This window comes from Cervus canadensis, chromosome 2, assembly GCF_019320065.1.
Source record: "Cervus canadensis isolate Bull #8, Minnesota chromosome 2, ASM1932006v1, whole genome shotgun sequence".
NCBI lineage: Eukaryota > Metazoa > Chordata > Mammalia > Artiodactyla > Cervidae > Cervus > Cervus canadensis.
The window spans coordinates 109,605,397-109,627,800 of NC_057387.1; the positions used below are offsets into that span (position 1 = coordinate 109,605,397).

The 22,404-nt window shown below is 53.2% G+C and overlaps 1 protein-coding gene and 1 long non-coding RNA gene across 4 annotated transcripts in view; one reads left to right on the top strand and one right to left on the bottom strand.

Moving 5' to 3' along the window:
- Positions 1 to 22,404, top strand: part of AGAP1 (ArfGAP with GTPase domain, ankyrin repeat and PH domain 1) — a 574,797-nt gene that overhangs the window by 118,160 nt on the left and 434,233 nt on the right. The window lies entirely within an intron of this gene.
- Positions 12,888 to 14,853, bottom strand: LOC122437286. 2 transcript variants are annotated; one of them, XR_006268209.1, is made up of 3 exons: positions 14,755 to 14,853; positions 14,307 to 14,379; positions 12,888 to 13,022 (listed from the first exon to the last, which is right to left on the bottom strand). It is a non-coding gene; the product is annotated as an uncharacterized LOC122437286 (long non-coding RNA). The 2 variants fall into 2 exon arrangements; XR_006268208.1 differs by lacking the exon at positions 12,888 to 13,022 and adding an exon at positions 13,619 to 13,689.

Below are 22,404 nucleotides of genomic sequence, written 5' to 3' on the forward strand. Positions count from 1 at the left end.
CGGCAGCCCTCGGGCCCTGGACTAGCCTGGCGGAGGCAGCAGGAGAGCCTCCCGGGGGTCCATGTGACCGGGGTCAGGGTGGCTCTGCATATTCGTGAGGAAGGTATGTTGCCAGTGGTAGGGGGAATGGTGGGTCCGATTGTCCGAAAGGGAGTGAACTGTGGACTGTGTCCATTCTTATTTGAAAATGCATTGTTATTACCCCAACAAAATACCTAGTTTTTCAGCCTTGTCACCAAATTTTAGTTCCTTGCAAGCTTCAGCTTGAAAGGGAATTAAAAGATGGCACACACATAAGGGTGCGTATTTAGGATGTATTTATGATGTCTGCACGTGTATTTAGGGTGTCTGCACAACTCTAGTATGAAGTTGTGAACTGCCGACGACACTGTCTTGCTTTCAGTTTCAGCCAGAACTTTTCAGGGTGATCGTTGTTTAATGCTGTTCCTAATGGAAGGTTAACATGAAATAATTTAGGGCCTTGTCACACATTCCTGGCAGGGAGTATGCATTGGCCAGATCATCTGGAAGGCAGCGTGACAGCAAGGGGCCGATGCCTTCAAAATGTTCACACGTCTGGTCTAGAAATTTGAGAATGGTGTACTTTGCTATAATATTCTATTAGGACTACTCTTTCCTACTGAATATTCTATTCAGTATTACAGGAAAGTAGAATATTAGAGATACTTGTAGAGAGAAGGCACAAGTATTTGTTGCTCTATTTTATTAGAGTCAAAACTTGGGAAAATGTAGGTGTCCACGTTTATGTCTGTATTGTGAGCAGAGATAACCGAATACAGGTGCACACTCTCCCTTGTAAGTTTGTTTGATGGATCAGTGAGGAGGCCCAGGTAAGGCCCACGGGACAGGCCCTGGTGCTTGGTGAGTGGTGATGTGAGGTTAATGCCATCATCTTGTAAAAGGACAGCTGCATCTAGAAGTTTGGAAGGATAGTCCATCAGGATGGTTGTGGTCATGACGGTGGGTTTTACGGGTGTTTTTTTCCCCCCTTTTATTTTTTTCTTACACAGATACTTCTCTTTTCCTTGAGGATCATGTATTTCTTAAAGTTCTATAAGAAGAAGTAGCTTGAATGACAGTAACATTTTCTTTTCTTGGGAACAAAATACCGTTGAGGTTAGAAGTTCTGCGGAGGTCAGTGAACCCTTTCTGGGAAGGGCCAGACGGTGAGTATTTTAGGCTTTGCGGGCTGTCCAGTCCTTAAGCGTCGTCTCAGCTGCTTTGTGAAAATGCATAAGCAAATGGTCATGGCTGAGTTTTGGTAAAACTTTATTCACAAAAACCCGCACCAGGCTGGATACAGCCCACGGGCCATCGCTTTGTAACCTGTGTTGTCGTAGGTTCTGGTGGGTTTCGTGGTTGAAATCCAGCAGAAAGGGGCCCAACCACCACGTATGTATACTGAGTTTATTCTCATCGTTCTCATAAAGTTGCCTTTCCAACTAGACTGCATGCGTTGTTATCTAATTTGATGCTGTGGAGACTTTGTGGGACAAAGGCTCAGCCTTTCTCATGAGGGGAGCTGAGTCCTTTTGCTCTGGTTTGACAGCGCCCAGGGGTGCGGTGTTGGAGTCTTTGGTCGTGCTCATCTCTGTAGCCTCCAGTGCTGGCCCTCGAGATACCAAGTCCATTCCAGTCTTCATTCGGGAGTGGCGCCTGCTTGCTCATCATTCCGGGGATGTCACAGGAAAACGTGTCCCTAACTGAGCCTTCTGCCACCCTGGGAGAGGGCACCATCAGGGCTCATGTTTATTGCTGGGAATGGGAATTTGGGGGGGGGGCGTATTTTTCTCAGTGGTTTGAATGTTATTTTTGAATTCTGCCTGAAGGGTGATGAGGATGGTTCAGAACTGGAGAAATGCGCCCTGAAGTCTTGACTGGAGAGAGGAAGGGTGGACCTAGGAAGGACGTGCTTGCTGAAGAGAAGGGAGGGATGCCCCGAGTGGGTACCGTGTGCTTGGCCCACGTGGGCAGACGGCCCGGCCCCCACTCACTTGCTGGGCCAGCGTCCTCCAGGGCAGCTGTGGTGGGAGGAGAGGGGGCGTGAGACCCCAGTGAGTCAGGGCTCGGGAGGCTCTGGAGAGAGTCCGTCGGCATGGATGGAGGCAACTTCATGAAGCATCGTCACCTTCCATGCTTTCGCTGAATCGGACCAGCTGCTGTTGGACCAGAGGGCAGGAAGCCGGACCGTGGCTGTGGCCTTGAGCCTGGTGTCCCCCCTGGAGGACCCCAGGGAGAGGTCAGGGACCCCAGGCAGGGTGGGGCCGGCACGGAAGAGCTCTTCACTGGGTTTCTGGGGGTGGGCTTGGCAGAAGGGCAGCCTGGAGCTGTGGTCTGGGCAGAGGGATGGGTGAGCAGGTGCACATGCCCAGAGACCTGGAGGAGCGAGGGGAGATGGAGGCTGGGTGTGCGGGTGGGCAGGCCCCCGTGGGCCTCTGCAGTGAGGTGTGATCTGATGAGGCTCCAGGAGCGGAAGGAAGGTGGGCAGGGGGTGGGTCAGGAGGGTGCGGCCACAGGCAGATGCTGCAGAGCAGAAGGAGAATAGAACGGACGCGTGGCAGGGAGCATCTCCAGGCTGGGGACCAGGCGTCCAGCATGGGGACCACTGCTGCTAACCTGATGGGGCGGACATCATGGAAGGCAGCCAGTGACATCACTCAGCAGATTTTTATGAAGCCTCATGAGTCCGAAGGACTTCTGAAGCAGGTATTCCCCATTCCACCACTGTGTATGGAAGACTTCATCGCATTTTTTTTTCCAGTAGAGTAGTAATACATGTATATGAAACTACAAAGTAGAGCATCATAGGGAGATTTTATGCCAAGTAAAGCACACGTTGAAAGGAAAGTTACCGTCCTGAAAACCTTTTACATGGGATCGTTACTGTTTTGCTGGACTTTCTGCTAACTGTTTTTCTGTACATTCTTCCTCGAGATGTTTGAGGGGGAATTTCGGAGCCTCTTGGCCGGAGCAACTTCCGTGTCATGTCCTAACGTGGCCCAGCCGTGTTCTGTGTACCTGTCAAGGGCTTAGGGACACGTGGAGGGGGCAGTGGGCACTGTTAGGCCTCAGTCTTCACCTTCAGTGATTCTGCTGCTTCGCGGCCTTGATGCGTTTGGCAGCCCAGTGGCTCCAGCGGCAGGCACCTGTCCTTCATCTGCATGTAGCGCCGCCATGGCAACGGTCAGCCCCGCCTCCCCCTAATTATTTGAACCTAGGCCTGTGGGCCTCCCCGGCCTGCATAATATATGAGCCTGAGGGACAGCCCCGCGCGCGGCCGATCAAAACAAAGAGCCCGCCTCCGAGAGCCCGCGGCAGATTGTGGAAACATATTGTGAACACATTCCCTGGCAACGGTGAACCGTGTCATCAAACGCGTCTCTGGTCCGTCAAAAAATATTTTGACAGGGCCAACCGGCTAGCGCCTTCTTATGCAAATACGCCGGCAAGGCCTGGATCCCAGGGCGACCCCCAAGTGGGAATCTGAAGTGGGGGGCAGGGGCAGCCCACGTCATCAGGGTTTGTCCCGCCTGCAGATAAGCACACGCGGAGAAGGCTCTGTTTCCGATTTCATGTGTAAATAGCTGAATCGGTCCTGACGCTCAGATCCTGGGGGGCGGGGATCATGAAAGGGTGTCCCCCTGAGGACTCGGACAGGGTGCTTCAGGACAGCTGAACTGAAGAGCCACGTGAGGCTTGTGGGGTGACTCCCAGAAGCACAATGGATTGGCCACCCCTGACCAGCCAGACCAGCCAGAAGTCGCCAGGGAGGTGCTGGGTTAAGGGGGTGGGGAGGGGTGGGGTCGGCCGGCTGGCTGGGCATCGTTGGCCGAGAGGGGCCTTATGCCCACGAACCGGAACGTGTGGTCCCCGCTGTGCCCGCCGTGGCTGCCCTGCCTTCCCACCAGCAGTTCCTGGACTCGGGGATCACCTCTCCTAACACTGTGCTTCTTCCGGGAGGGCCAGGCCTGCCAGGGCGCACAATCAGCCCTCAGGAGCAGCTGCCGTGGGTTGGACTTTGGGGTGAGACGTTAGCGCCTCCGTGTGCCTTGGAAAAGGGGGGTACTATCCAAGCAACGTGCTTGCAGTGAGAACGCAATGAAGGCTGCCTGGAAACTCGCTTGGGCATGCCTGTGGCAGGTGGGAAATGCTAATGGGGTAGAGGTGGTTCTCGGTCCCAGGCCAAGACCCACGCTTCCCCTCTTGCTGTGGGGGGTGGCTGCTCCCCTGAGACACAGCTGGGGTGCTATGTGGCAGCTTCTGGTCGACCTTCTTACAGGAGAGCAGGGGGTGGGGGGGCCCTTCGCCCCTTTGCCCCTTCCTCTCTGATTGTTCTCTCCTCTGTGTGTATGTTAGTCGCTCAGGCGTGTCTTATTCTTTACGACCCCATGGACCATAGCCGCCAGGCTCCTCTGTCCATGGGATACTCCAGGCAAGAATACTGGAGTGGGTCGCCATGCCCTCCTACAGGGCATCTTCCTGACCCAGGGATTGAACCCAGCTCTTTCCTCCTGGGGCCCCTTCCGTATTGGAGCTGGAAGGGGTCCAGGTTTGTGGAGCGCGCCGCCCCCCCCCCCCCCCCAGCCTCACCTGGGACAGCCCACCTGGACACTCCATTGACGGGAGGGGCCTGCCCTTCTGGCTGCTTTAAGCCGCTCTTCGTCAGGGTCCCCGGGCATGTATGGCCCGCAGACTCTGGTTCATACACGGTGAGAACGTGGTGTCCAGGAGACCTGGGAGGCTGGCTGCCCCCGCATTTGGTGTCTCAAGCTGAATTAGCAGTCCGTCTTTCAGACTGAACCTCTCACCCCATGAGCTGAGTTCCCAGAGGACTGCTTGGCCGCAGCTGAGACCCACAGGCTGTGTTCTGGGGCCGCGAGATGTGCTTTTTGGTGGCCCCTCTGCCTCGCCAGCTCCGTGATGATGGTCCAGGCTTTGGTGAGCTGCCAGATACACCTGAGGCTGTCAGGCGACCGCCTGTTGATGGCTGAGTTCTACACGGCTGGTTTTCTGAGCCGCGATCGGGCAGGCTTGGGCAGGTCACGGCTGCGAACGAGAAGCTCCGGATGCTTCTGTTTTTCTAGTTCCACCTGGCTTCTCCGGGGAGCAAGGCTCTGTCGTCTCTCCTTGCTGATGAGGTGGTTGTGTTTCTGCGGCAGAACATAGCCTGCCGATTTAATCAGGAGGCAGGAGAGCCGGCCGCTGGCTGCTGTCTGCCCAGCCTTCCTTTCGTGGTGCCCGATGGCGTGCTGGGGGAGCTTTATTGCATGTGTTGTCACCTTGGTTTTCCTGTTGGGATGGACATCATGGTTTCAGAGGAAGGTGCTGGAGCCCAGCGGCTGGAAAACAGAGACAGCCGGGTTGGCAGATCTGCCTGGCCCTAACTCGCGTAGGAGGCGTTTCTGTTTCAAAGTCAGCAGCCCAGCGGGCAGCCTTACCACTGCCTCTGGGCGAGCTTGGTGGGCTTCTGCGTTCTGCTTTGTTTGAGCCCCTCTCACAAAAGCGGCAGTGAGGGGGTGCTGATTTTTCCCCTAAGCCTCAGGTTGGGGGGAGACCCGAGCACAGGGCCTGAACACTGGAACTTGAAGACAAGCAGCTGTGACTTGAACACAGACGGTGGGGCTTTTCCCTTGCTCTTCCCACCTCTGTGTCTCTTCTCCTTGGGGTGCTGGGAGTCGTTTGTGGGATGAGTTTGCACTGGCGTGTCGCTGGATGAGAGTTCTGCTTTTTGAGAGCTGTGTGTGTAAACAAGGTGATGGTGGACGTGTGTTCACATTGCATTTCACGTCCTTAGGAGTCTCCACGCAAGTCACAGCACTGTCATTTTCGTAATTATGCCCCTCTGGGTGACACTGTAAAACAGCGGCGAGCCCGGCCTTGGAAGTTCCCACCCCGGCACCCCCACCCCCGACCCCACCAGAGGACGCTTGTTTACAGCTTCTCACGGGAACCGGAGCCGAGGAACTGTCCATCAGAAAGTTATTCCTTGTGTCGAAACCGAGTTGCTCAGGCTGTGAATGAAGCCCGCCTCTAACCGTTCCCACCACGTGTGCTGCGGGCCAGCTGGGTGTCCCCCACCCAGAAGACAGTCAGAAAAGTTGAGCCTCCCAGGGGCTTCGAGGAACCTTCTCTGCTGCGTTGGCGATTGTCAGCATCCCAGCCGGAGTGAGGCCCGAGCCCCTTGCTTTTGTGGCCATGTTTTCATCGGATTTCTCCCCTTTCTCCCTTTAATCATCCCGTTGAACCTGAGAATGCTGGTTTTTATTTGGGTCAAAATGGAATCTTTTTCCAAAGTGTTGAAAAGAGCATTGGATTTCTAGCGAGGGAGCCTGTGCTAAAATGCTTTGGCTTTTAGGGCCCCGTACCTGACCACCGTAGGATGAATGCAGTGGTCCCTGTCTTCCCCCCCGCCTCCCCCGAGCCCTCTGAAGTGTGCACGTGGTGGGCGGCTGTGTGTTGTCAGGTCTGTGTGGGTTTTCAGGGGCTTCAAGTCCAGGCCGGCTTCCCCTCGGAAGCGTGAATGTTTCTTCCCTGATGACGAATCTTGCACAACCTGGTGCCCCAGGATCTGTGGTCAGGAGGCACCTGTTGTTATAAGCAGCAGGTGTCCTGAATTTGAATCCTGACCTTGGAGCTCCTTGGAAGGAAAGCTATAACAAACCCGAACAGCATATTAAGAAGCAGAGACATCACTTTGCCAACAAAGGTCTGTCTGGTCAAAGCTATGGTTTTTCCAGTAGTCATGTATGGATGTGAGAGTTGGACCATAAAAAAGGCTGAGTGCCAAAGAATGGATGCTTTTGAACTGTGGTGTTGGAAAAGACTCTTGAGAGCCCCTTGGACTGCAAGGAGATCCAACCAGTCAGTCCTGAAAGAAATCAATACTGAATATTCATTGGGAGGACTGCCACCTGATGCAAAGACCTGACTCATTGGGAAAGACCCTGATGCTGGGAAAGATTGAAGGCAGGAGGAGAAGGGGACGACAGAGGATGAGTTGGTTGGATGGCATCACGGACTCAATGGACATGAGTTTGAGTAAACTTTGGGAGTTGGTGATGGACAGGGAGGCCTGGTGTGCTGCAGTCCCTGGGGTCGCAAAGAGTTGGACACGACTGACCGACTGAACAACGACAAACTCAGAGTTCAATTGCCTGGCCATGGGTAAGACATCTGATCTTTCTGAGCCTCTGCTGCCCTCTCTGAAAGCTGGAATGAGAAACCTGCCCAGGGTCACGTGATCCAGAGAGAGGGGTGAGCTCCCTGAGATGCGGGCGTATCCTCTAGTTCCCCTGTTTGCTGCCATAAGGTTTGACCTTCACCTTACCTGGTAGTCTTCTTAGGAAAGCCAGTTGCTCTAAAAGCTTGGGAGAGTTTCCAGGTATGGAAAATGGATTAATTTCTTTCATCCATCATTCAGAAAAATTCCAATTCCTGAGATTATTTTCTAAATTTTCTTTATTTGGCTGCTTTGGCATTTGTTGCGTCATGCAGGATCTCTGTTGCATCATGCGAGATCTTTCGACGCAGACACTCAGACTCTGTAGTTGTGGCTCATGGGCTCCGGAGCACACAGGCTTCAGTAATTGCAGCGCTCCGGCTTTGTTGCTCCATGGCATGTGGGATCTTCGTTCCCCGACCAGGGATCGAACTCGAGTCTTCTGTATTGCAAGGCAGATTCTTTACCCCTGGGCTACCAGGGAAGTCCTGCTGAGATTATTTTAAATGGTTTGGCCTCAGTGGGTTCAGTCCCTGAGAAACAAGGAAACACAAGCAGGGAGTGCAGTTGGGTTTCATTTTAGGAAGAATCAGCTAGAGGAGCGACTTTTCCAGAGTCGGTGTCAGAGCTGTGGATGAGGCCTTTCCCAGCGCTTTCTCACTCCCGCCAGAGTTGTGCCCCCAGGGAGCGGCGTCCTGGGGTGTGGGGACAGCAGCGTTCTCCTGTGTAGATAGTGATTTTCTTTCAGTGCTTTGAAATCCCAGCTTACGGAGAAGAGGGTCTGGAGAATGAGCCATCCAGCTCGGCTGTCCTTTTCTTCAGGCGAATGCTTTGGGCCTTTGCTCCTTGGAACACCTTTCGGGGCTTTGGCCACAAGCGGAGAGATGGGATGTTTTGTGCACTATGATTTTCCGGCTGACTGTTCTGAAGAATAAAGACACCCCTGCTGAGTTTCTGTGGTCGCTGGACTCAGAGACAGAATAGAAGGGGAATGCTCTCTGATTGTGGGAATGGTCATGACCTTGGAAAAGGATGTGGGTGTCCAGCCCTCCGGGTAAATGCTGGGGTGGAAGAGGCCTTGTCCAGAACCCAGCATCTGCCTTGCAGAGGCCTGAGCACCCACTTCTAGACAACCCATCCCCTGGGGCCCTGCACCCAGCTTTCCCAGGAACCTCCTGGCTGGGAGGTGAGTCAGCCCATTGGAATCCTTATGTCCACCACTTGTTGTGGGTTGGACTGTGTCCCGTCCAAAATCCATATGCTGAAGTCCTGACTCCCCAGTAGCTCAGGATGTCTTCTTTGGAAATGCGGTCATAGCAGATGTCATTAGTTAAGAATAGGTCCTACGGAATAGGGCAGACCCTGATCCAGTGTGACCAGTATCCTAATAAAAAGGGGAGATTTGTGCATCGAGGGGAGAATACCCTGGGAAGGTGAAGGCAAGAGAGCCGCCATCCAAGGAGTACTTGGACTGGCCCTCAGACCCCCCAGAGAAGGGAGAGGCCTGGTCAGGTCCTCCCTCAGACCCCCAGAGGGACCCCCACCCTGCAGACACTTTGCTGGACGCCTCACCCCCAGGCCTGCGCGACCATAAATTTCTGCTGCTTACGGCACCCAGCTGAAGAGCTTCAACACAGCAGCCCCAGGAAAACTGGAAATGTGGCCGACTCAGTGTGCGGTTCCACTCATGGTGTGGGGCACTCACTCTAGATCTTGGTCCCCTTCTCTGTAAAATGAAGATAAGACCTGCCTTGTAGGGTCATAGGGTGCACAGCATCTCACGGGATCACGAACTGGAATGGTCTTTAGGAGAACATGACGATGGACACTCCAGGCCAGAGGGTGGCGTGTTTCAGATCTCTCCGGATGACAGCCAGGGGAGTGAAGGGGCGGGCGTCGGGATGCTGGTCACATACCAGCTCTGCGGCCTGGGTACCGACCCTCCTGCCTCCTCAGGCCTTAGCGCCCTTGGCCATGAAGCAGGAAGTTAGACCTGATGCCCACGTTTGGCCACGTGCTGTTAGGGCCTTGAACAGTGAGCCTGGCACTGCCGTGGCTGCAGCTCTGGGAGGGGAACCCCTGGGGGGACCCGCGCTTAGTCTCATCCCCTGACTGCACGTCAGACGTCCCATAAACATTGACTGAAAGAGCGAGGAAAACTGGTGTTTGCTCTGCTTCAAAACTGTGAATAAGCTGATAAAAGATAAACCGCAAAATGATGTGGGGGAATGTCCACAAGCTGCAAAACAGTATGATGAATACTATCTCAATTTTGCCAAAAAAATGGTGTTTTTTTCCCCACTTACATTAAAAGAGTCTATATATTGTTGTTTAGTTGTGAAGTCATGTCTGACTTTTTCCATCCCATGGACTATAACCTGCCAGGCTCCTGTGTCCGTGGGATTTTCCAGACAAGAGTACTGGAGTGGATTGCGCTTCCCTTCTCCAGGGGATCTTCCCAATCCAGGGATTGAACCTGTGTCTCCCAGGTCTCTTGCAGGCAGGTTCTTTATCCCTGAGCCCCTGGCAAGCCTGAGTCAATCAGTCAATCAATCAGTCTATCTTATCCATCCATCCATCCAGATAAAAGACCAGAAAAAAAACTGCAGTGTGAATAGCAGCTGTCTGTGAGTGGGGAGATTCCCTGTTATTGGCCCTGCTTTCTAGGACTGAGGGGAGAGTAAACTGCGATCCAGTTCCCAGGTAGCTCTGTGGTGAAGAACCCGCCTGCCAATTCAGGAGATGCAAATTCGATCCCTGGGTCAGGAAGATCCCCTGGAGAAGGAAATGGCTTACCCACTCCAGGATTCTTGCCCGGAGAATTCCGTGGACAGAGGAGCCTGGCGGGCTCCATGCGGTCCATGGGGTCCCACAGACTTGGACACAACTGAGTGCACACACACAAAACTGTGGTCACGTGTGTCCTGGAGCCAGAGGCGGCCCCGGCTTCCCTGCGGGGCACAGTCTGGGCACGCAGGGACTGGAGGTGGGGAGAGTCCGGTGGGGCAGCTGGCAGTAATCCAGGAGAGGGGGGTGGTGGCCCAAGACAGGGATATCTGCACCGTCCGCTCTCTTGACACTTGGAGCAGGGGGGCTGTCCTGCTCCCCTGGCCGGCTGACCTGGCCTGCTGGCCTCGGCAGGGTGGTCAGCAGCGTCCCTGGCCCCTCCACCCATTAGGTGCCAAGGCACCCCTATCCAGATGTGACAACCAGACACGTCTGCAGACAGCCTGGATCCGGTGTTCCCCGCCGAGAACCACTGGCCTGGAGATGGCAGTGGGGATGGAGGCGGGGCAGCAGTTCTGGAGAGATCTCAGAGGAGCCGCTCCAGGACTTGATGGTTGATTGCATTTGGCAGAGAAAGGCCGCGGGCGGGGAGCTGGGTGGGTCACGGTGGCACTCAGGCTTCGGGAGGGACCCGGCTGAGTTCCGAGTTGGCCATGCTCCTGCTGAGCCTAGGAGCTTCCACGGGACAGCTGAGTGGGCTAGCGGGAAAGGTTGTTGAGCCAGTGGCCCCCAAGCTCCTCTCTGAGCAGGGGTGTCCGTGTGAAGGTCATCCGAAGATGGAGAGCAGGCCACGGGGGTGGGTGAGCTCCTCCTGGAAGAGAATCCTGGGGAAATCCCAGTGTTTCCAGGGTGGGCAGGAGGGGAGGAGGCCAAGAAGGGAATTTCTTTCTGCAGCTGGAGCTGTGGCTCAGCAGCTGCTGGGGGCGAGGGGCGAAGCTCAGGGCAGATGTACACACGTCAGGGATGATCTCACGGGGCGGAGCGTCCTGTGTCCATCTCTCCCTGCTCCCCGCTCTCCCAGCCCCTAGGGGCCGGGTGTCCACTGTGTTTCTGGGTGCACACGAGGTGTGTTCTGTTTGCCGAAGAATCTCAGGGAGTCTCTCTCACCCAGAGATAACAGCAGAGCAGAAAGAGGCTTGCCACACCTTGGTCTGTCAAACCCCAAGCGGCGTGGTTCAGCCCACTGTGTGGCTGGACCGTCCAGTTCTGCTTTGCGGAGCAGAGAAGAACAACTTCAAAGGCCACTGTGCTGGAACTTCCTTTTCAGATTATTTTCGAGGTCTTGAGGGACCCAGGAGTTGATAAGATCATGCGGACTAGACAGTTTCCCTTTGGGGGAAATCTGCATCGTTTCTAGTTGTGACTTATCCATCAAGGACTCGGAGACTTACAGTTGCTCAAGAAGACTTATGTGTCCCTTGACGTGAGGATCCCCGCTGGGTTATTGGTGTCCCCTGGGGAAGTGGCGGTCAGCTTCTAGGGCAGCCTGATTCACAGGCACTTGAACCTCTCTTCACCTTCCCTCCCCCAGGGTGGTGGTGGGCATCACAGCATCACTCACTGCAAAGACCATCCCCCGACCCAGAGGTGCCTGGGCGTGTGGGTCTGGTCGATCAGAGGCTGGACTCCCAGGTGTACGGAGACGTCATGGTCTGAGAGCCTGGGCCGCTGGAACATTTCCTGCCTCTGTTGGAGACAAGCTGGCCCATCTCCCGAGATTCCAGATGGTTTCCCTCGCAGTTAAAAATGACCCCCACTGTCCCCTGCAGCTCCAGGCCAGGAGGGAAGGTGCTGTCCGTCCTCCCTTCAGGAGATCAAGGGTCAGCAGAGGCCAGCCCGCCACAGGGCAGAGGGACTGTCTTCCAGAAAAGGAAGGAACCGCACATTCCGTCCCACCCCAGAGTTCCCATCTCAGAGCTCAGAAGTCAAGAAATCCTAAAACTCCCAAGAACTGTCTCTACCACTGGTAGACAGACAGGCTCAGCTGAATGAGAGAGCAGTCCCGAGTGGCGTTTCCTGGTTGCTTCCTGGCACGTCTAGTCCATAAACAGTGAAGGTCTGTAATTAAGCTGTCTGATTGGGAGTGTGTGCAGCAGAGGCCGTGAACGGGCCCGGCTGGCATCTGTGAGTCATTTGTATGTTCCCTTACCTGCCACCATTTTTACCCCCCGTCATCCTTTAAGAAAATGTTGGGGGCGAACTCTAAAGGACAGACCCTTTGCCACCTTGGGAAGCCTGCCTGATTGAGCAGGGAGACAGGTGTGGTCTTTGCCCTTGAAGGAGAACCCTGTGATGTTTGGTGGGACAGAAAGAACTAGGGAGAAGAGCCCCGACCTGTTGAGCTGGATTGAGGTGGCTTAGGAAGCAATTCTGTCTGCCTCTGAGTGAGTTCTTGCCCAAAAACCAGGTCTCGGCCTTTCTGTAATGGCCAGCCTGACGCCTGCCAACAGTCCCCAGCCCTGGTTATGATCAGGGTTGTGATCAGGGTTATGATCATAACCAGGTTATGATCGGACGGTATTTTCCATAAACCATTCACCAGCCAGCTTTAGCCATGCAGACCTACACATTAACTGAGACAATGTATAATGGGAGTTTTAAACTTTTTTAAAAAAACAAAACTCTCTAATCTTATAGATCCAGTTCAGGCACATGCAACTCTACAGAAATATGTGATTGGCTCCCAAATGTGGAATTCTTTTTTGCTTTTTAAAATATGTCTTGGTTGTGTTTTAGGGAAACTTGTAATTAGAAAAGAAATGCCTTTTGTGTATGTGTGTGATGAAAGCCTGCCTGAGCATTCCTGGGAGCAGTTCAAGCAGCTCTTTGGTGAATGTCAGGGAGCTGGGGCCTTGAAGCTGGTGGTGCCCCGTCTTCTTGGGCGCCGGGGTTCCGGTCCTGCCCACGTGGCCACTGGCTGGTCTCCCTGCCGCTGCCTTCCGTTCCCATGCAGAGTTTTGCTTTTCTCCCCTCCGACTTTCAGTGACATCGACCTCTAAATGTAAAAAAAAAATAATACGCATGTTACCTCTTTCACGAATGATGTTATTGCTGTAACATGGTTACTGCACTGTAGGAAACAATCGTTACAGAGCAGGTGCCCCTGTCTGATGCTGCCCACTTGGCAGGTGATGTGTGTTCATTTCCCCGTGTGCTCTGCCAGCCTGTTCTTCTGTGTGATTAGATGACCTTAGGATGTCTCATTTGAAAAGACCCTGATGCTGGGATAGACTGAAGGCAGGAGGAGAAGGGGACGACAGAGGGTGAGATGGTTGGATGGCATCACTGACTCAATGGACGTGGGTTTGGGTAAACTCCGGGAGTTGGTGATGGACAGGGAGGCCTGGCATGCTGCAGTCGACGGGGTCGCAAAGAGTCGGACACAACTGAGCAACTGAACTGAACAAAGATGTCTCACCTGCTCAGCTGTCAGGGTCATCCTTTTAGCAGGGGCGCAAGATTATCTCAGACATGCCTGCATCGGTGTGTCTGTCTGTGTATCTGTTTGTCTTGATCCCTTTTTGGTGAGCAGCTAGGTTGTTCGCTATTGATGGACCATCTCTTCCTTCATCTCCTTGCACTTTGAGTCTGCTCAGCCTGAAGTCCCAGTGTGGGTTCCTGGGGCTGAAGCGATGCGAGGTTCTGTGCTTTCCTGTTAATTTCTGTGGGGGCAGGGGGGTCATCTCGAAGCGGCCCCACCCCCTGGGTGCATGCCCCCACCCACTCAGCTCAGCTTTCCTCCTGCCAGGGATTCACCTCGCAGGTCCCACTACCTGTGCAGTGGAATCGCTGCTCATGTGTGCATTTCATTCATCACTGAGGTTTGGGGCAATTGGTGGGGAGGATTTCTAAAAAAATAGGAGGCTGGGGCCTTCTGCGTCACCACCCATCACCCCTCCTTCCTGGGCCCTTGGGCTGCATTGAGGGGAATGACCTTGCCGCCACGGGCCTTGATGGAGTTGACCTCAGGATAACCTTAGGAGGAGAGGCTTTAGGAGCCAGGAAGGCCTGGGTTGGGACAGCGGGGAGCCTTCTGCATTTTCCTGCAGGGATGTCAGGCAGACCGCCCCCCCACCCCTACCCCCAGGAGAGCCTTATAGCTCAGGCATCCAGATAGGGATTCTTCTGAGCTTGGTTTGGCCAAGACTGCAGGGGTGCTTGTGCCAGAACTCGCCCTGCCCCCTCACCCCACTCCACGCACCCCCCCCGCTCCCCCCCATCTCCTAACAGCTGTCAGCAGAGGCGTCCACAGGGCCCAGCTGTGCAAAGTCAGACCCACCCGCGAAGGCGGCGCGCTGGGAGGTCAAGTGGGGGCTCTTCTGGACTCAGGAAGTCCCAGGCGGCCAAGGGCTCTGTTGATGAGGAAGTGCAGATGTAATTCTTGCTTTCAGATGAAAAAAAAAAGTGACTTGGGATCACTTTTCGCAGCAGATTTCCTCGGAGGATTGGGAAAGACACAGAGTTGGGCGGGACTGTAGCAACCATCTTCCAACTGCGGCTGCCCTCCTGGGGAGGGGAAGCCTGTGAACACGGCACGCTGGAAAAGGCTTCCCCTTTCATGCCCTTTACCATTTCTTTTCATTGTGTTTGTTGATGGGGAAGTGGGGCGGGGGTGATCATAGTGAACCAAGAATGGGGGCAACTGGAAACCCTCTCTCTGTGACACAGAAGGGTCCCTCCCTGTTCAGTGCTGCCTGGGAAGACCCACTGCATCTCTGGGGGTTTACCTAATCCCATCCGCAGGGCCCAGGAGATCAGGTCATCTTGCGTATGGGTCTGAGCGCAATTCTCTTTGCTTTTCTTCGGATGGTAAGCCAGCAGTTGACAAGTTTGAGGTGGAAACAACTCACAAGTAGACTTTGTTAAAAGTGACTCCTTTCTCCCCTCCTGCTGTTTCTTCAAGGGGTCGCCGGTGTCTGAGCCAGCGCTCATATTGGGTTCTTCCACATCCTGTGATCTTCTTCCGAGAAAATAAAAAACCAGTGATCTCATCAAAGGAAGCAGGCGATGGAGCCCGAGGTGCAGGCTGCCTTTGTCCGGTGCCCCTGTGGTGGAGGAGGCTGGGGGCGGGCAGGAAGGGGGCTCCTTGAGCCACAGAGCGGGGTGCCGGACTGCAGGCAGCCTTCCCGCTCCGAAAACGGGCCAGCTCTCTGACCCTGGAAGATCAGCCTTGCAGACGTCCAGGGATTCTCAGCTGTTTCCGCTGCAGGTGGTCGGGACCAACTCCTTGGAGGCAGGGTGGGAGGATGGGAGAAGAGAGTCTGCAAGAGCAGCCAGAGTTCTCGCCGATTAGCTAATCGGGAGGCGGAGTGAGATGGGGGCGCGGAGCTCCAGGCCAGCTCTCTCCCGTCCCCGTCACGTGGCATGTCCACTGATGTGTGTGCGCATCCATCCACCCATCCCTGGGGGACTTCCTAGGTCTGGCTGCTCTTTCTCGGACTCACTGGTGCTCACACAGGCCTTTCCAGGGAGCCGGCCTCATGAAACCACAGGGGAGGCCCCATTGATCTGCGAGTAGCTTGTAGTCTGCCTCGGAATAGACAGTTCACTTGTAGATGTTCGGTCTCCTGAGTTCGAGGTCATCTACAGTGTCTCCACCTGGAAGGGATCATTCACACCGTCCATGTGGGATAAGCACAAGGCTGAGCTGAGTCTGGCACTTGGACCATGAGACAGCCTCTGAGAAGCTGGCCGAAGGGGCTCGGGGATCTGAGACTGGACGGAGACGCACACAGTGGACTGTGGCCGTGAGGCTGGCGTTATGCCCCTGGCAGGCCGAGGGTGCTGACTTTAAAGAATGGCTTGTGTAGAACACCTTTTGAGTGTCAGGGGGACCCCGTCCGGGAGGGGGCTGCTGACTGTGGCCCTGTGCCCTGCCCTCGGACAAGAGAGGAGAAGGAGAGCAGAAAGATAATTAACTCTATGGGAAAGCACAGGTGGACTGGGGTTGCTCACAAAGGTAGATGTGAGCTCCCCCATGAAGGAGGTGGGGGGAGCACCGTCATCCTTGCCCCGGAAAGTCGACTTGGGGGGTCTGTGTCCTGACAGTGCACGGTGCCCAGTGACAACACAGAGGACACCTTTTTTTTTTTTTTAATAAAAATTGCACTTTAGAAGTTATTTATTTATTAACGGCTGTGCTGGGTCTTCTTGGCTTCACACGGGCTTTCCTCTAGTTGTGGTGAGGGGTGGGGGCTTCTCACTGCAGTGGTTTCTCTTGTTGCAGAGCATGGGCTCCAGGGTGATTGGGCTTCAGTAGTTGTGACTCACGGGCTCAAGCTGTCCTGAGGCACGTGGGATCTTCCCCGATCAGGGATCCAACCCGTGTCTCCCGCATTGGCGGGCAGATTTCTTTCCCACTGAGCCACCAGGGAAGCCCCAGAAGGCACCTCTCGGATTGCTGTTTTTGAAGATGCTGGTTAAATGTTTGGTCACAACTGCATGCAGATGAGTTTGTGCTTACTGTCTTGACAGTTAATCACAGTCTACCTTGCCCTTAGAGTATTTCAGTGGCTTGCTGAGTAGGGAGAAAATATCTACCCGAGGGCACCTCAGTCGCCAGAACGTTTCAGATCAGACTGTTTGAACCTTCTCTGTTGAGGCTTTCAGTTGAGGGATCACTTGTGATGGCCTCGGAAAGGAGTCCTGATTTCATTGTTGTTCACTCACTATGTTGTATCCGACTTTTTGCAACCCCATGGACTGCAGCACGCCAGGCCTCCTTGTCCTTCACTATCTCCAGAGTTTGCTCAAACTCATATCCATTGAGTCAGTGATGCCATCCAACCATCTCTTCCTCTGTTGTCCCTTTCTCCTCCTGCCCTCAATCTTTCCCAGCATCAGGGTCTTTTCCAATGAGTCAGCTCTCCGCATCAGGTGGCCAAAGTATTGGAGCTTCAGCTTCAGCATCAGTCCTTCCAGTGAATATTCAGGGTTGATTTCCTGATGTTAACATGGTAGAATTTGGGGGAGGGAAGAACTGGGAGCTTGGAACTAGCAGGTGCATATAGGATGGATAGAATCAACAAGCTCCTACTGTGTGGCGCAGGGGACTATATTCACTTTCTCCTGATAAACCGTGATGGAAAAAAATATAAAAAAAAGAATGTGCACATATGTATAACTGAATCACTTTGCTGTACGGCAGAAATTAACATTGTAAATCAACTATATACTTCAATAATTAAAAAAAATTTTTTTTAAAAATGGTAGAATTTTAGGTCTGGTATGAACTTTCATGAAAGTTGTAGTCTCATCTCATCGTTTTATGGTCGATGCTCATGGCTGACCAGTTCAGGGGGGCCCAGGTGAGATGTGGGGGTCTCCCTTCCTTCACCAAGGTGGGCCGTGGGGGTCCCCCTTCCTTCACTGAGGACCATGTAGCCACTGTTTCCCCATCAGTCTAGAGCAGACTGTTGCCATTTCAGAAAATTCCATCTCTAGTTAATGCAGCCTCCCCTCCTCTGCCCCCAGATACAGTCATAAAAGAAGGTCAGGAATTCTGGGGTGACTGAGATGAGCACAAGTGACTTCTCCTCTTGAGCCTCACCCTCCCTTTATTCTTAGAAAGCCTTGCAGTTTCGGGCCAGTGTTGGCGAGGCTTTGACTGTGGTCGTAGGGCTACTCCCTTCTCTTCTTTCTGTCTTCCTTTCCTGAAGCTGCCTGGTCATCCCTAGCCTCCTTCCACACCGCCTCCCCCCTGCCCTACCCCCGGCAGTGGGCTTTGGTTTCTGTCTCAACCGTCAGCCCCTCATTCAGGGCAGGTCGTGAAACTGTGATGATGCTCTCGCCCTGCATCCGGGCTGTTGATGGGCCGTGGACAGGCCAGCTCTGCCCCCTCCTCACACTGCATCATGAGGGTCCCTGAGGAGCCTGCAGGTGACTGTCAGACTCTCAATCAAAGTGCCTTAAAGTCAGCAGCGAGGTGACTTCCCCTGAGTGGCTCTCGCCCTGGAGACAGGGTTTTCCGTGTCCGTTGTGTATCCAGCCACAGCCTGAAAAGCACTTCCCCCTCAGCAGGCTGGTGCCCTCTTGGCGTGATTGCTGTAAAGCTAAAGCTACGTGAAGACAGGAGCAGAGGCCACAGCGGAACCGTGGCTGTGGGGCTCGGTTCCAGGATGTGAGAAGTGGGGCACCCCTCTGGCACCCTGAGCTAAAGCCGTGGCCGACAAGGGACAGGTTGATCCAGGCAACTCCCCTCCAAACACTCTCTCCTCCTCCTATAGTTTCTCGTCTCTTAAAGCAGGAGCTGGTGCTCTGGAGTCATAGCTTCAGATTTCTGCACCTTCCCTCCCTGCATTGCTGTGTGAGTGAGTGATGCCCCTCCAAGGCTCTGGCCCTTTATTTGGAAAAAGGAGAAGGGTTATGGTACCCACCTCCGAAAGCTGATGGAGGCTGTGATCAGATCTAAAATGTGCATGCCCAGATGCCTGGGGTTTTCCAGCACCTGCGGAGTTAACTTTGACTAGGGTCAGTTCGGTGGCTCCTCTAGATCTTGGAGGGCTCTGAATGATCTGACTTTGGTGAGGGCAGTTAGGGATTTCCAGAAAGCTTGTTTAAAGCCCCGAGGGACTTCCTGGGTGGCCCAGTGGTGAAGACTTCGGGCTTCCAATCCTGGAGGCACGGGTTCCATCCCTGGTCCGAGAACTACCCACGTGACACATAGGGCCCCCTGTCCATCCCCCAAAACCAATAAGAAACTAACCAAGTAAAGAAAACCCTTGACATGTGCTAGGATTTAGTTGTGTTGCTGTTTAGGGACGGGTGGGGGGGGCGATTCCTGGAGGAGGTGGCCGCCAGTGGGAGGTTGGGTGCATTCCCTGGGCAGAGAGCTCTGGGCCTGGAGGACTCTGGGGCGGAGGGGAAGTTCAGTTTCCCCTGAGTCTAGCAGAGATGTTTATTTTTCTGTTACAGAATAAGTCCTGGTGACATTTTGGGTGCAGTTCTGCCCTCTCCTTCCAGGGGATTTTAATTTTTCCATTATTCCATCATTGACTTTGCCACACTTAAAAGCCTTGTTATGTGTCTTCTAAAAATGTGTGACTTTGATGATCCTTCAATGCTGTACCATTCTTCCAGAATTCAGGTGAAACAAGAAAGGGTGGGGGAAAATAGAACGTTTGGCTCATTATGGAATCGGTTGTTTTAAGACATTTGCTAAACTGTTCATCTAAAGTGGTCTGTTATATCAGAAGTGGCAGGAAGGACGTCCACCCTCTGTGTCCTGGAGCAGTGCTCTGCACACGTGATCGGAGATGCCTGAGCAGCATCTGTAGACTTCTCGAGACAGAGTCCTGGGCTCCACCGCCAGAGACTCTGATTTAGGGGGTCTGGGTTGGGCCTGAGCATCTGCATTTCTAACACCTGTGCTACGCTCTCTGCGGATCCTGCTGGTTGGGACCACATGCCAAGGAACACTGCCCTGGAGATTCCAGGGCTTTAAAGGGCACTACAGAGTTTTCTTGGGCTCCCAAATCACGAGGGACAGTGACTGCAGCCACAAAATTAAAAGACGCTCACTCCTTGGAAGAAAAGCTTGACCAACCTACACAGCATATTAAAAAGCAAAGACGTTACTTTGCCGACAAAGCTTCATCTAGTCAAAGTTACGGTTTTTCCAGTGGTCATGTATGGATGTGAGAGTTGGACTATAAAGAAAGCTGAGCATTGAAGAATTGATGCTTTTGAACTGTGGTGTTGGAGAAGACTCTTGAGCATCCCTTGGACTGCAAGGAGATCCAACCAGTCCATCCTGAAGGAGATCAGTCCTGGATATTCATTGAAAGGACTGATGCTGAAGCTGAAGCTCCAATACATTGGCCACCTGATGCGAAGAGCCAACTCACTGGAAAAGACCCTGATGCTGGGAAAGATTGAAGGCAGGAGGAGAAGGGGACGACAGAGGATGAGATGGTTGGATGGCATCACTGACTCCATGCACATGGGTTTGAGCAAATTCTGGAAGATAATAAAGGGCAGGGAAGCCTGGCGTGCTGCAGTTCCTACAGTTGCAAAGAGTTGGATGTGACTTAGTGACTGAACAGTGAACAGCAGCAGAACGTACAGTGTATCAGGTGTCACTAATTTAAGAATCTGGGCTGTGCCCAAGTGTCATGGGGTTGATAAATGTGAAGCCAATTAGTAGCACTTCAGCTCTTCCATCTAGGTCATGGGCTGGTTTGTCTTATTATTTACTCCAGAGTATCTTTTACATCAAAGGTAGTGGCTTTTTAATTTCTAGCTCAGGTTTATTTGTGGAGTTTCCAAGGCAAGAGAATTCAGTAAATCAAACACAATGACCCATGTCAGTGGATGATCAGAAAAATGTCTTTTCGATTGGGGAGTTATCTTTGGATGGAAGAGATGAAAATATGCATCAGTCAGACCTGGGAGGAGTGAGGAGATTGTGAGGGAGCCCCTGGCTGCTCTGAGAGCTGTGGCGGGGGGCGCATGCGGGATTATTTACTTCCATCCCACAGTCTCCTTAGCCCCCACCCCGCATCCATTATGTGTCCATTGTTCTCCAGGGCAGTTCTAGGCACTGAAGACACAGCAGAGAAGAAAGAAGGGGAAACTCAAGGCACATACTACAGCTTGCCCATCTTCTGAGCTCCGGGAGGATCCTGCAAATGATCCTGATCTCCACCCCCACCCCAACCCTGCTGTTCTGAAGAATACCTTCCAAACAGGGCACAGAAAACTCAATGTGGGGCGGGGGGAAAGTATGGATTTTAGGAGTAGGGAAAAAAAAAGGTGGTCCGTGCAAATTACAAACCTGTGAGTTTCGCTTCAACTGCCCGTAATATGTCCAGAAAGACTTATTAGAGAATGTTTCTTGAGAAGAGCCAGCAAGCGGTTCAGGAGGATGCCAGTCTCAGTGATTGTTGGCATCCTTGGTGACCAGCCAAGACAGAGACAAGACGGGCCGCCACTCTGTGGGCAGAGCCAACCAGGCGGGCGAGCTGGTGCCGTCGAGAAGACTGCTCCAGGGTGTCTGCACATCCGCGTTCTTGAAAATCCATGTTTTTGATGTACTCTGATCTCCATTTGACAACGGAAAACATACTTGCGCCAACTGTTACAGCCAAATGGCCATTCTTCATGTTTATAGAGCTCATGCAAATATAAATGAAGATTCCATAGGCAAAGGAATAAAATGCAATTAATCTGAGATGCCAGTGTTGAACAAGCAAGCAGAGAGTGAAAACAGTGATGAAAATGATATAGAAATGTCCATTCTGTGATCGTGTCCTGGGGGTGGTTTGGACTGTGACTAGAAGCCTGTGTGTTGCTGTAGGTGGGGCAACACCGAGAGCCCCCCAGATAATGATGGGGAGTTGAAATGTTTGCCCTTCCTAGAAAGCAGGTTGGAAATGTGAATGGATAAAAGGCTTGTACACTTTGACCCAGAAATTATGCCTCTCGGAATTAAGCTAAAGAAATAGAGATTTCTACAATGATTGATGGGTTAATTTGAATATCTACCCCCACCCCTTTTTTTTTTTCAAAGCCTACAGGGATGGATGGGTAATTAAAGGCAAGATACCATCAATGAAAATGTCTTCTCTTGATGAAAATCAGCCTTACATTACATTCCTTCTACTAGGAAATGCCTAAGATTTGGGCACCCCTTTGTTTTTTGAAATCAATTTTGTAATGGTTATTTAGCTGGGGGGAAAATACAGAATGATGTCAACTGTAGAGGTGGTGCTAGAGGTAAAGAACCCACCTGCCAGCGCAGGAAACTTAAGAGAGGGATGTGGGTTCGATCCCTGGGTCAGGAAGGTCCCCTGGAGGAGGAAATGGCAACCCACTCCAGTATTCTTGCCTGGAGAATCCCATGGACAGAGGAGCCTGGTGGGCTACAGTCCACAGGGTTGCAAAGAGGTGGACATGGCTGAAGTGCCTTAGCGCAAGTCATGCAGATCATGCCAGAGGGTGGGCTTGCCTTCACTTGCAAACACACCTGGGCTGGACAGCAGACTAGCTGAGCAGCCTTTCCGAAGCGGGGCCCCACCCAGGCCACCTGGTCAGCTCCAGTCTCGGTCCAGCACCCACTGAGGCTCTGCCCACCCACATGCTGGATTCCTATGTCTTGGGACTATGTCCCCTACATTCTTCCTGTCAGTTCACTCACCCTCAAGAAAGTGCCCTAAGCAAATTCCCTGGTCACGGGCCTGTGGGGTGACAATATTGATTACACCTTAAGAGAATCGGTTCAGTCGCTCAGTCGTGTCTGACTCTTAGCGACCCCATGAATCGCAGCATGCCAGGCCTCCCTGTCCATCACCAACTCCGGAGTCTACCCAAACCCATGTCCACTGAGTCGGTGATGCCATCCAGCCATCTCATCCTCTGTCGTCCCCTTCTCCTCCTGT